Here is a 13,852-nt window from a genome sequence, read left to right as displayed (position 1 = left end):
AGATCAGGTGGGAGCCACAACTCCCACCTCTGCAAAGAACTGAAAGGGAGGCCAGCCACGGTGGCTCACGCCTGTAATCCCAGCACTTTGGGAGGCCGCGGCGGGAGGATCACGAGGTCAGGAGATGGAGACCATCCTGGCTAACACAGTGAAACCCCATCTCTACGAAAAATACAAAAAAATTAGCTGGGCGTGGCGGCGGGCGCCTGTAGTCCCAGCTACGCCAGAAGCTGAGGCAGGAGAAAGGCGTGAACCCAGGAGGCGGAGCCTGCAGTGAGCCGAGATCGCGCCACTGCACTCCAGGCTGGGTGACAGAGCGAGACTCCGTCTCAAAAAAAATTTAAAAAAAAAGGGAACTAAAAGGGAATTTACTTCAAATATCAACATAGACAAGGTAGAGAACCTGAACTTCATCCCCAACCTGGCTTAACAAGGTAGCACCAACACTCTGCTCCTGTTAGATCAGTGTAAGAGAACACTAGTTAAAACAGTTGTTTAAGCCGCATAGTCTCATGAGAACACAAAAATGCGCAGGTTTCAATCAAAAGTTATTTGTGATACCAAAAAGATACCAAGAATTGGGAAGATTTCAAACTGAATGGAAAAAGGCAATAAACAAATGCAAACATTGATATATCTTGTATCTAATATCTCTCAGATACATCAGGATTAACTGAAACAAACCTTTTTTTTGCTTATTCGTGGTTGTTTTTTGCTTTTTGAGATGGAGTCTCGCTCTGCTGCCCAAGCTGGAGTGCACTGGCATTATCTCAGCTCATCTCCCAAGTTCAAGCCATTCTCCTGCCTCAGCCTCCTGAGTAGCAGGGATTACAGGTGCTGCCATCATGTCTGGCTAATTTTTGTGTTTTTAGTAGAGGCGGGGTTTTGCCATGTTGGCCAGGCTGGCTTCAAACCCTGACCCCAGGTGACTAACCCATCTTGGCCTCCCAAAAAAAATGTTTCGGCCGGACACGGTGGCTCATGCCTGTAATCCCATCACTTTGGGAGGCTGAGGTGGGTGAATTACCTCAGGTCAGGAGTTTGAGAACAGCCTAACTAACATGGACAGACACCGTCTCTACTAAAATTAGCTGGTGTGGTGGCGCATGCCTGTAATCCCAGCTACTTAGGAGGCTGAGGCAGGAGAATCCCTTGAACCTAGGAGGCGGAGGTTGCGGTAAGCCAAGATCGCGCCATTGCACTTCAGTCTGGGCAACGAGAGCAAAACTTTGTCTCAAAAAAAGAAGTAAAACAATTTCAGTGGAACAAATATCCAAACAATATCAACGAACTAAAATAAACAGATACAAAACACAATAAAGAAAAATGGTTTTGTCATAGTGAATTGGGGTAGAAAAAAAAATACAAGAAAAATGGAATTCCAAAAATGTTCAAGTAACCCAAAAGAAAGCAGGAAAAAGAGCAATCAAAAAACAAAAAAAAACTTAAACGAGGCATGGTGGCTGAAGCCTGTAATTCTAGCACTTTGGGAGGCCACGGTGGGTGAATCATCTAAGGCCAGGAATTCAAGACCAGCCTGGCCAACGTGGTGAAACCCCATCTCTGCTAAAAATATAAAAATTAGCTGGGCGTGGTGGCACATGCCTGTAATCCCAGCTACTTGGGAGACTGAGGCACAAGAACTGCTTGAACCCGGGAGGCAGAGGTTGCAGTAGGCCAAGATTGAGCCACTACCCTCCAGCCTAGGCAAGAGTAACACTTTGTCCCCGCCCAAACCCCCCCAAAAAAAGGGACTCTGACAACATCTGTAACTATGTAAATGACCCAAATACCTAAATACAGCAAATAAAAGACAAAAACTGGCCAGGTGCAGTGGCTCGTGACCATAATCCCAGCACTTGGGGAGGCCGAGGAGAGCAGATCATTTGAGGTTCGGTGTTCGAGACCAGCCTGGCCAACATGGTGCAAATCTGTCTCTACTAAAAATACAAAAAAAAAAAAAAAAAAAAATTTAGCCAGGCGTGGTGGTAGGCACCTGTAATAGCTACTCTGGAGGCTGAGGCAGGAGAATCATTTGAACCCACTAGGTGGAGGTTGTAGTGAGCCAAGATCATACCACGGCACTCCACCCTGAGTCACAGAGCGACACTCTGTCTCAAAAAAAAAAAGACAAAGATTGACAAACTGGATTTTAAAAACTAACCTAAAGCCAAGCATGGTGGCTCACGCCTGTAATGCCAGCACTTTGGGAGGCCATGACAGGAGGGTCTCTTGAGCCCAGGAGTTCAAGACCAGGCTGGGCAACATAACAAGACCTTGTCCCTACAAATAATAAAAAAATTAGTAAGGTGTGATGGTGCACATGTGTGGTCCCAATTACTTGGGAGGCTGAGGTGGGGGAATTGTTTGAGCCCAGGAGGTCCAGGCTGCAGTAAACCACGATTGTGCCACTGCAGTCCAGCCTGGGTGACAGAGCAAGACCATGTCTCAAAAAAAAAAAAAAAAAAAAAAAGGCCAGGCGCAGTGGCTCACACCTGTAATCCCAGCACTTTGGGAGGCTGAGGAAAGCAGATCACGAGGTCAAGTGTTTGAGACCAGCTTGGTCAACATAGTGAAACCCGATCTCTATTAAAAATATAAAAAAAAACCAGGCATGGTGGCGTACACCTGTAATCCCAGCTACTCAGGAGGCTGAGGCAGGAGAATCACTTCAACCCAGGAGGCAGAGGTTGCAGTGAACCAAGATGATGCCATTGCTCTCCAGCCCAGGTGACGGTGCAAGATTCCATCTCAAAAAAAAAAAAAAAAAAAGAAAAATAAATAAAACATAGCCTAACACTATTTTGTGTACAAGAAATTTACTTTGAATATAACAATCTAAGCAGGTTGAAAGCAAAGAAAAAATTTAAAACGTATATGATGCAAACATTAATTAAAGAAATGCTAGATGACAATATCAGAAACAGTATACTTCAGAGCAAACAAAAAGTACTAGAGACTAAGAAGGAAATTATTTATTGAGAGAAGGGTCAATCCACCAAAAGGACATAACATTCCTGAATGTGTATGCACCAAAAAACAGGACTGCAAAATATGTGAAAGAAAACCTGATGGAACAGAATGGAGAAATGCATAAATCCACTAGAAAGACTTCAGTATTTCCCTGTAACAACTGTTAAAACTACACATATATTCACAGCAAGAATATTTAATTCAACCCCATGAACTAACTGCATCCATGGATATTAACAGAACATTGCACCCACCAAGAGTAGAATACTTTTTTTTTTCAGACAGTCTCACTCTGTTGCTCAGGCTGGAGTACAGTGGTGCGATCTCAGCTCACTGCAACCTCTGCTTCCTGGGTTCAAGCAATTCTCCCGCCTCAACCTCCCAAGTAGCTGAGACTACAGGCATGTGCCACCATGCCCGGCTAATGTTTGTATTTTTTTAAGTAGAGATGGGGAGACTCCGTATCAAAAAAAGAAAAAGAAAATAGCCAAAAGTGATGAACAGAGGATATATAAAGGTATTAGTTTGCTTGTCGCAGCAGCACATATACCAAAATTGAATCAATACAGAGAAGATTAGCATGTTCCCTGCACAGTGATGACATGCAAATTCTTAAAGTGTTCTGTATTTTTTTTTTAAAGATACCAAATAAGCACCTGAAAAGATGGTCAATATCATTAGCCACTAAGTAAATACATATTAAAAACACAATGAGGCATGTGTAGTGGCCTGTAATCCCAGCACTTTAGGAGACCAGTCTGGAGCATGGCTTGAGCTCAGAAGTTCAAAATCGGCCTGAGCAACATAGCAAGACCCCATCTCCTCAGAAACCTATTTTAAAAACACTGGCTGGGTATAGTGGCACACACCCATAGTCCCAGCTACTCAGAGGGTTAAGGTGGTAATGAGCCATGATCACAACATTGCCCTTCAAAGCCTAGGTAACAGAGCAAGACCCTGTCTCAAAAATAATAATAATAATACACACAGTGAGATCACTACCCACCTATCAAAATTACTAAATGAAGACCTATGTTCACATGAAAACCTGTGTAATTTTTTTTTTTTTTTTTTTTTTGAGACAGAGTCTTGCTCTGTCGCCCAGGCTGGAGTGCAGTGGTGCGATCTCGGCTCACTGCAAGCTCCGCCTCCCGGGCTCTCGCCATTCTCCTGGCTCAACCTCCAGAGTAGCCGGAACTACAGGCGCCCACAACCGCGCCCGGCTAATTTTTTGTATTTTTAGTAGAGACGGGGTTTCACTGTGGTCTCGATCTCCTGACCTTGTGATCCGCCCGCCTCGGCCTCCCAAAGTGCTGGGATTACAGGCGTGAGCCACCGCGCCCGGCTGTAACAGTTTTATTCACAATAACCTACAAGTGGAAATAACTGAGATTATCTTTCAGCAAATAAGTAATTAAACAAAATGCAGTATAACTGTAACAAACATTAAGCAACAACCTGGAGGAATCTCCGAGGAATTAAACCTAGTGTAAAAAACTCAATCCCAGAAAGTTACATATTGTTTTGTTTTGGTTTTAGACCGAGTCTCACTCTGTCACCCAGGGTGCAGTGCAGAGGCACAATCTCAGCTCACTGCAACCTCTGCCTCTTGGATTCAAGCAATTCTCATGTCTCAGCCTCCCAAGCAGCTGGGATGTCAGGTGAGCGCCACCACAGCTGGCTAATTTTTGTATTTTCAGTGACAGGGTTTCACCATGTTGGCCAGGCTGGTTTCGAACTCCTGACCTCAAGTGACCCACCCACCTCAGCCTCCCAATATGCTGGGATTACAGGCCTAAGCCACGCACCTGGCCTCTGGAAAATTACAACTTCTATTATCCCGTGTATATAACATCCTTGAAATAACAAAATTACCAAAATGAAGAATACATTAGTGGTTATGACTAAGTCTGGCAGCAGGAGGAAAGCAGGCGTGGCTATAAAAGCACAACAGGAAGGGAGAGGATTCTGGGAAGATGGTGCAATAGGAAGCACCAGGAACCTGAGGTCGGGTGTTCAAGACCAGCCTGACCAACATGGAGAAACCCCGTCTCTACCAAAAATACCAAATTAGCTGGGTGTGGTGGCGCATGCCTGTAATCTCAGCTACTCGGGAGGCTGAGGAAGGAGAATCACTTGAACCCAGGAGGCAGAGGTTGCAGTGAGCCAAAATCAGGCCACTACACTCCAACCTGAGCAACAAGAGTGAAACTCCACCTCAAAATAAATAAATAAATAAATAAATAAATAAATAACAGTGTTGTATTGGCAGAAACACAGAGCACTGAAAGAGAACAGAGAGTTCAGAAATAAACTCTCGCTGATATGGTGAAGTGATTTTCAAAAAAGTGTCAGGATCATTCAGTGGGAAAGAGTCTTTTCAACAAATAATGCTGGGAAAACTGGATTATCTACATGCAAAAGAATGTAGGTGGACACTTACCTTACACCACACACAAAAATTGACTCAAAATGGATCAAAGATCTAAACATAAGAGCTACAACTGGGCCAGATATGGTGGGTCACACCTGTAATCCCAGCACTTTCGGAGGTCGAGGTGGGTGGATCACGAGGTCAGGTCATCAAGACCATCCTGGCTAACACAGTGAAACCCCGTCTCTACTAAAACTACAAAAAAAAACTAGCTGGGCGTGGTGGCGGGCGCCTGTAGTACCAGCTACTCAGGAGGCTGAGGCAGGAGAATGGCATGAACCCGGGAGGCAGAGCTTGCAGTAAGCTGAGATCGCACCACTGCACTCCAGCCTGGGTGACAGAGGGAGACTCCGTCTCAAAAAAATAATAATAAAAAAATAAAAATAAAAATAAAAATGTCAACAAAGTTGCTCAACTATAACAGAAAAAGAAAGCTTACAAGAGAATGTAGAGCTCATAATTTTTAGTGTTCGTTAGAGAAATGCTTTAAATGGACTGAAAATCCTGAAAAACTGCTTGAATCATAAAGAAGCTATGAAATATTATGGAAGCATTTTCTAGCTTGTTTTTGAAACCTCTGAAAAAAACCTCCTCATGTATCAATACAAGCTAACCTGCTACACAGAAATAAAAAGAAAACTATGGGTGCGGTGGCTCAGGTCTAAAATCCCATCACTTTTGGAGGTCGAGGCAGGCAGATCATGAGGTCAGCAGTTCGAAGCCAGCCTGGCCAACATGGTGAAACCCCCTCTCTACTAAAAATACAAAAATTAGGCAGGCATGGTGGTGCACACCTGCAATCCCAGCTCCTTGGGAGGCTGAGGCAGGAAAATAGCTTGAACCTCAGAGGCAGAGTTTGCAGTGTGCCAAGATCGCACCACTACACTCTAGCCTGGGACTGAGCGAGACTCTCTCTCAAAAAAAAAAAAAAAAAAGAAAAAGAAAAAGAAAACTATACATTTTATTACATGTATACATTTGTCTTTCATATACTTGTAACTCAGAAAACCATGCTTTCACAAATTGAAATACAATAATATTAGCGATCATAGCATCCATGAAACTGAAGAGAATAAACTGGCCAGATGCTGTCTCTTACACCCTAGAACCCAGGTTCTGGTCAAGGCTTCTCGGTTGTATGAACTCACCTCATGGACCTGTCATAAGGCTCAAAAGAGATACTGTAAACAAAGCGTCCTGTAAACGGTATAAGCCTGTAGATATGTGGTTCATCTTAATCAAGGCACTTTAACGACTGACAGCTGCCCCCCCAGAATCTCTTTTCTTGATTCTTAAAATAAATAACTTATATTTCCAAGTCCGGTTCAAAAGTGATATTCTTGGAAGCCTCCGCATCCCACCTGTCCATTCAGCAGAACGAATCCGTCTCCACTCTAGTATTATACTCTCATAACTCTTGGCCCTTCACCAGTTCATTCAAGGGTATAAAGAGCAATTAAAATATGTCAGGCATCATGCTATGCACTGGAGAAAAAAATCTTAAATGTGTAAAGCTTACAAAGTTTTTCACACACATTATCTCATTTCATACTGTAAAAGTGCTTGATAAATCAATGAATAAAGGAGTAACAGACACTTGTTCGATTACTAAACTATCCATCAGGGTTAACACTGAAATAATCCTCCACAAAGTTTCCACAGGGGAAAGGGGAAAAATACATTATATTACACAAACGCATCTGGGGGGTGAAAATTCCTCCCTATGGCAGAGCATCTCCAACTCAAGTTTAACTGTGTAACAAAGGCACGTAGCAACTGAAGATGGATTTGACTTCACTATGGGACTAACAAGCTCTAAGTGAAGAACAATGAGTTCTGCATAAAAGCTCCTATGTAGATCATTCTGCTTGATAAAACTGGACATTATTACACAAATATTAAAAAAAAACCTTAAACTAAAGGGCTTCTGCACAGCAAAAAAACTATCATCAGAGTGAACAGGCAACCTACAGAATGGGAGAAAATGTTTGCAATCTATCCATCTGACAAAGATTTAATATCCAGAATCCTCAAGGAATTTAAACAAATTTACAAGAAAGAAAACCCCATCAAAAAGAGGGTGAAAGATATGAACAGACACTTCTCAAAAGAAGATATTTATGCGGTCAACAAACATATGAAATAAAGCTCATCATCACTGCTCATTAGAGAAATGCAAATCAAAACCACAATGAGATTCCATCTCATGCCAGTTAAAATGGCGATCATTAAAAAGTCAGGAAACAACAGATGCTGGAAAGGATGTGGAGATACAGGCATGCTTTTACACCGTTGGTGGGAGTGTAAATTAGTTCAATCATCGTGGAAGACAGTATGGCGATTCCTCACAGTGACCACTTTAAATCTTATTTTACATGTAATAAAACCATTTTCTATTTACATGGATCAAAGTCTCCTAAAGCAAACACTTACACCTCCATTTATTTCCCACTTTCGGCACAAAATTGAATTTTCATTGTAACTGTGGTGTGCTAAGTGCATGGTTAAGCCAGTGTCAGCGTCATCTTCCTGTAAATTACAGATGCCGTCTGTGAGCAGGTCTCTTGTGGACTCATGGATGTTGTATTTTGAAATCTGCTTTAGAGGATATTTTAAGACTTTTAGAACCAGAAATACCATTAGACCCAGCAATCCCATTACTGGGTATATACCCAAAGGATTGTAAATCATTCTACTCTAAAGACACATGTACACATACGTTTACTGCAGCACTATTTACAACAGCAAAGACTTGGAACCAACCCAAATGCCCATCAAGGATAGACTGGATAAAGAAAACATGGCACATGTACCCCATGGAATACTAGGCAGCCATAAAAACGAATGAGTTCATGTCATTTTCAGGGACATGGATGCTGCTGTAAACCATCATCTCGGCAAACTAACACAGGAACAGAAAACCAAACACCGCATGTTCTCACTCATGAGTGGGAGTTGAACAATGAGAACACATGGACACAGGGAGGGAAACATCACATACCAGGGCCTGTCAGGGGACGGCGGGCAAGGGGAGGGATAGCATTAGGACAAATACTTAATGCATGAAGGGCTTAAAACCTAGATGGCAGGTTGATAGGTACAGCAAACCACCATGGCACATGTATACCTGTGTAACAAACCTGCATGTTCTGCACATGTATCTCAGAACTTAAACTATAATTTTTTAAAATTTTGAAAATAAAAAAAATAAAGTCTTGTTTCAGGGTAATATTAATTTGCATTGCCACCTATTTCAACATGGCAGACAATTGTACCATCTGAGCCAAATGGAGCCTTGACATGAAATCTGAAAATACCCCATGAACGGAGTGATAGACATAAAGTGAAATAATCCAATGCTACCAGTTCTCATAAGCTCAAAATGCAATTCTGTACTGTACCAAAATCCCTGGTATAGGTGAGAGATACACTTCAAGATCTTTGCATATTCCAAAGTTTACGGCTATCGCTATGACACAGAGCTTCTTCTGTAAACTTCCCATGTTTCCACCGAAGAGCACTGTGTCTGGGGCTACTTCACTGTCACTAACTGCACAATGGTGTTTTCTCCTTGGTGTAATATTTCACAACAAGACAGAGAATATGTATGTGTGTATGTGAATCATTCATGCTAGTGACCACATAAATAACAACAAGCAGCAAATATGAAGATAAAAGTAACGTTGAAGTATAAATGCTGCTGTCCAGATGGGTGAGGCTTACTCATCCGCCAAGCGATGTCCTCGGCCCAATACAGCGAGTTTTAATAGACAGGGACAGGTGACATTCGTTTATCTAGTCCTACATGCCATTTTGGCATTGAAGGGTTCCCCAGGGCTGGAGTCACTTAGCTCTAGGTGCACAATTCTAATGTATGAGTATACTTTTCTATTCTAAATCCACAGTGGGCAAAATAGCTCAGTGTAATGTTAGAATTCGTCTACTACATACCAAGCACTGGAATAGGTAAACATTTTACATACATCCTTTCTAATCTTTGCAACATTCTACAAAGTAAGGGTTATTTTACCCACTTAAAAGTCACTGGATGCCGGGGGCGGTGGCTCAGGCCTGTAATCCCAGCACTTTGGGAGGCTGAGGCGGGCGGATCGCGAGGTCAGGAGATCAAGATCACCCTGGCTAACACGGTGAAACCCCGTCTCTACTAAAAATACAAAAATGAATTAGCCAGGCATGGTGGCGGGCGCCTGTAGTCCCAGCTACTCGGGAGCCTGAGGCAGGAGAATGGCTTGAACCCGAGGGGCGGAGCTTGCAGGGAGCCGAGATCGCGCGGCTGCACTCCAGCCCGAATGGCAGAGGGAGACTCCATCTCAAAAAGTAAAAACAAAATAAATAAAAGTAACTGGAAAGTCAGAGAATTTAAGTCCACTGCCCCCAAAATCTACAGCTCACAGCAGGGTAGGAACCCAAATCTCTCTGGCTTCAAAACCCTGCCCTAATCATTTCACTATATCACCAATCCAAGGAAAAAGTTAAGTTATCTTAGTCAGATAAAAGTGGCAAATTAGACCGAGCGCGGTGGCTCAGGCCTGTGATCCCAGCACTTAGGAAGGCCGAGGCGGGCAGATCACGAGGTCAAGAGATCGAGACCATCCTGACTAACATGATGAAACCCCAACTCTACTAAAAAAATACGAAAAATTAGTCAGCGTGGTGACACATGCCTGTAGTCCCAGCTACTCAGGAGGCTGAGTCAGGAGAATCACTTGAACCCGAGAGGCAAAGGTTGCAGTGAGCCGAGATCATGCCACTGCACTCCAGCCTGGGTGACAGAGCGAGACTCCATCTCAAAAAAAAAAAAAAAAAAAAAAAAAAGGGGGGGGCCAATTAATGGGAGGAAAATATTAAAAGTTAACCCTACAAACCAAGAAATCTATTTATGGCTATGTATTTTGTAGGAGACAGAGTCTTGCTATATTGTCCAGGCTAGTCTCAAAGTCCTGACCTCAAGCAATCCTCCCGACTCAGCCTCCTGAGTAGAGGGGATTACAGGCATTACAGGCATGAGCCAATGCCCCAGCAAGAAGTCTATATGTTCTTATCACTCATGTGACTAAACAAAATTATGTGTAAGAAACTGAAAAATCATGGTAATATTTTAAATATTATGACTACACTGAAACCCTGCCAGAGGTATTTTTTAAATGTCAAGGCTTTTTTTTTTTTTTTTTTTAAAGACGGAGACTCCCTCTGTCGCCAGGCTAGAGTGCAACAGCCAGATCTTGGCTCACTGCAACCTCTGCCTCCCGGGTTCAAGCCATTCTCCTACCTCAGCTTCCCGAGTAGCTGGGATTGCAGGCACGTGCCACCAAACCCGGCTAATTTTTGTATTTTTAATAGAGACGGGGTTTCACCATGTTGGTCAGGCTGATCTCGAACTCCTGACCTCGTGATCCACCCGCCTTGGCATCCCCAAGTGCTGGGATTACAGGCGTGAGCCACCGCGCCCGGCCAAAATGTCAAGGATTTTTACGCTGATGTGCTTAATGTACCCAATCTGTAATTCTAGTTGTGATCAATGACATGCCCATAAATCAGAGAGTACTTCTATGAAACAATCACAGGCCGGGCACGGTGGCTCAAGCCTGTAATCCCAGCACTTTGGGAGGGCAAGACAGGCGGATCACGAGGTCAGGAGATCGAGACCATCCTGGCTAACCCAGTGAAACCCCGTCTCTACTAAAAATACAAAAAATTAGCCGGGCGTGGTGGCGGGCGCCTGTAGTCCCAGCTACTCGGGAGGCTGAGGCAGGAGAATGGTGGGAACCCGGGAGGCGGAGCTTGCAGTGAGCCGAGATCTTGCCACTGCACTCCAGCCTGGGCGACAAAGCGAGACTCCGTCTCAAAAAAAAAAAAAAAAAAAAAAAAAAATCACAGCCTACAAGTATGGATAAAACGCCTCAGCTTTACCTCTTAGATGGTTCTAGACAGTTTCAGAATTTGTGCCTCTTTCTTCAACTCTCTCATTCATTTTATTATCCTTAGCAGTAAAATAATCTTATCAATTGCTTTCCCTATGAAACTGTGAATGAAAATTCCCATTTCTCTTTGCTAGGTCTTGTTAGCTGCCATCTCTGGGAAGGAGAAAGTGTTTTTATAGACAGGCATGTCAAGGACAAATCATGGAGCTGAAATGCAAGGGTGGATGGCAAATAAATTGCATCTTGTGAACTAACTCCAACTAATTTCTGCCTGGAGCACTGTGTTTGAAAGGATTCCTAGGCCACATCTGGAGGGATCTGGAAAAAAAAAGGAAAGAGAAGTAAGGAAGGTAAGTGGAGAACCAGTAAAGTGTTGTGCTACAGTAGCCTAGGGTTTCAGGAAAGGAGATTATAATATCAAGTCAGGCAGAGCAGCAGCCAAACAACACAAAGAAAAATGTCCGTGAGACTTGGCATGCAGGAGATCACCGATGTGCCTATTGACAAGTTCAGTAGTGTTGTGAGGGAAGAAGTCAATGGGCTAAAGCGGAAGTGAGTGCTGACACAGAGACAGCAGGTGTAAACCAGAGACAGAGCCAGCGTACCGGATGGCTGAAGTCAAATACTTACGTAGCAAATGGGGATAGAGACAAGCGTCCAATGGATGTATTGGCCCTCTCAGGACAAATATTCCATCCCCTAAAAACCACAGGAAAGGGGTGAAGGATACTCCTATAGGTCAATTTATGGAAGAGAGCAAAACCTTAACATTCTCAATGAAGTAGGAGCTAAGAACCTCAGTATCAGGTGAAGAGACAGGAAGGTCAAGAGGGGGAAGGAGATTGGGTAAAGATGTTGAAGAGAATGAGAGAACTAAACAGGGTTGGGCAAGGAAAAGGCATTAGGCAAGGCTGAGCACTTAGATGAGTTTGAAAAGATTTAGTAGTTACTTTAAAACAGGGTTCATCTGTATGACTAGTTGCTTTTTCTTTAGCCTTCAGATACAGAAGTGGAACAACAGACTGGATTGGGCTGGCATTTTACCAGGGTACAGCAGGAAGACGGGCACAGGAAAGGCCCAATGTTGGGAGGATTTCAGTTAATCTCCTGTGAGATCCAGGCGGGCTAGGGTAGCAGGGTAGGTTATAAGAAGAAAAATACAGACAAACTTGTGAGACTACAGAGGCCTGGAAGGAGAAAATGTGTTGGGTGACAGTGAGATGCAGAAGATTTCTGAGGTGATACACCTGTAGATGAGAAGGTGGAGGTCCCAGCCCGGGTAAAGGGTGGCTGATCTACAGCTGGTGATGACCACTGGCATTAAAGGAATCCAGAAGAGACGAGGCTTTTTCTGTTTGTGTCAGTTATCTCCTTATTCTAGTTTCTCTTCACCACTGAAAAACTCTGAAAGTTGTCAGCTTCATTAAGGTAAATTCAGAAGACCTATTTTATTCAAAATGATAAAATGCTTCTCAGAGAAAAAGCATATATGTCTCATCAGATAATGCATGTATGACTTGGGACAAATCATAGCATTTCAGTGTTTGAGGTAATCTAGTCTGTCCTCTTTATTCCTTAACTCTCCATCTGTACAGACAGAAACAATATAATCAGCCACATATCTTGTATAAAATAAAAATGAAGAGAGAAACAATTATAAAGGCAGAAGTTCTTGGGGTGAGAAGAACTTTAAAATTAACTAGCTACTTCTTCAAGACGAAGAACATCAGGGAGTACTGAAAGACAACAATTGTAGAAAGGAAGAGAAATTAACCGAAACAGCAACCAAAAACTTTCTAAAAATGTATCAACAGTCCCGTGGAAAACAAACAGCTACAAGCTTGACACTAATTCAAAGTCAGTATTTTCTTCTGACTGAGACTCAGGGAAAGCAAGCCAAAAATGAAAGTTATCTTATTCACCTTGTAGGAAAAGAAATTTCTGTCTTCCATAACACAAACTGCTAAAACCTACAAACATCCATTTTCAGATAAAAAGAGTATTAAGGAGAACTGGTAAAAACAATTCATTACAAAGTTAATTATCTCTCTCTCTCTCCCTCTCTCTCTCTCTCTCTCTGTGTGTGTGTGTGTGTGTGTGTGTGTGTTAAAGTCTGGCATTCATTTACAATAATTGATCTACTCTTTTTCCAAGCGAAAATATGTACTTTTGGAACAAGTAAAAATTTACATTATCATGAAAGATTTATGAAGAAGCATAAGCTTAAACATAGTTCTTGCCATAAACAGTCTGATCCTACCGCAAAATATCAAACTTGGAAATTTGGCAATATTATAGAAAAAACTGCGAATGAATGTGTTTTTTAATCCTGCAATTCTAATTTAGGAACTTATCAAAATAATGATGGATACACACAAAGGCTTTCTGTGTATAATAATAAAAACAGAAAATAATACAAAAGGCCAGCATTAGGGAAGTGGTTACATAATTTATAGTTTCTCTGTATTATGCAATATATGCACCATATATATGTGTATACATA

The 13,852-nt window shown here is 42.5% G+C and overlaps 1 protein-coding gene and 1 non-coding gene across 2 annotated transcripts in view; one reads left to right on the top strand and one right to left on the bottom strand.

Moving 5' to 3' along the window:
* LOC139359514 (14-3-3 protein epsilon-like) overlaps nt 1–13,852 on the bottom strand; it is a 71,267-nt gene that overhangs the window by 53,888 nt on the left and 3,527 nt on the right. The gene's annotated exons all lie outside the window — the stretch shown is intronic.
* LOC139359694 (U6 spliceosomal RNA) lies at nt 3,499–3,605 on the top strand. Its single transcript, XR_011616052.1, has one exon. It is a non-coding gene; the product is annotated as a U6 spliceosomal RNA (small nuclear RNA).

Source organism: Macaca nemestrina, chromosome 17 (assembly GCF_043159975.1).
Source record: "Macaca nemestrina isolate mMacNem1 chromosome 17, mMacNem.hap1, whole genome shotgun sequence".
NCBI classification, from domain to species: Eukaryota; Metazoa; Chordata; class Mammalia; order Primates; family Cercopithecidae; genus Macaca; species Macaca nemestrina.
Note: the sequence above shows the minus strand (reverse complement) of the source record. Positions and strands in the feature narration are given on the sequence as shown.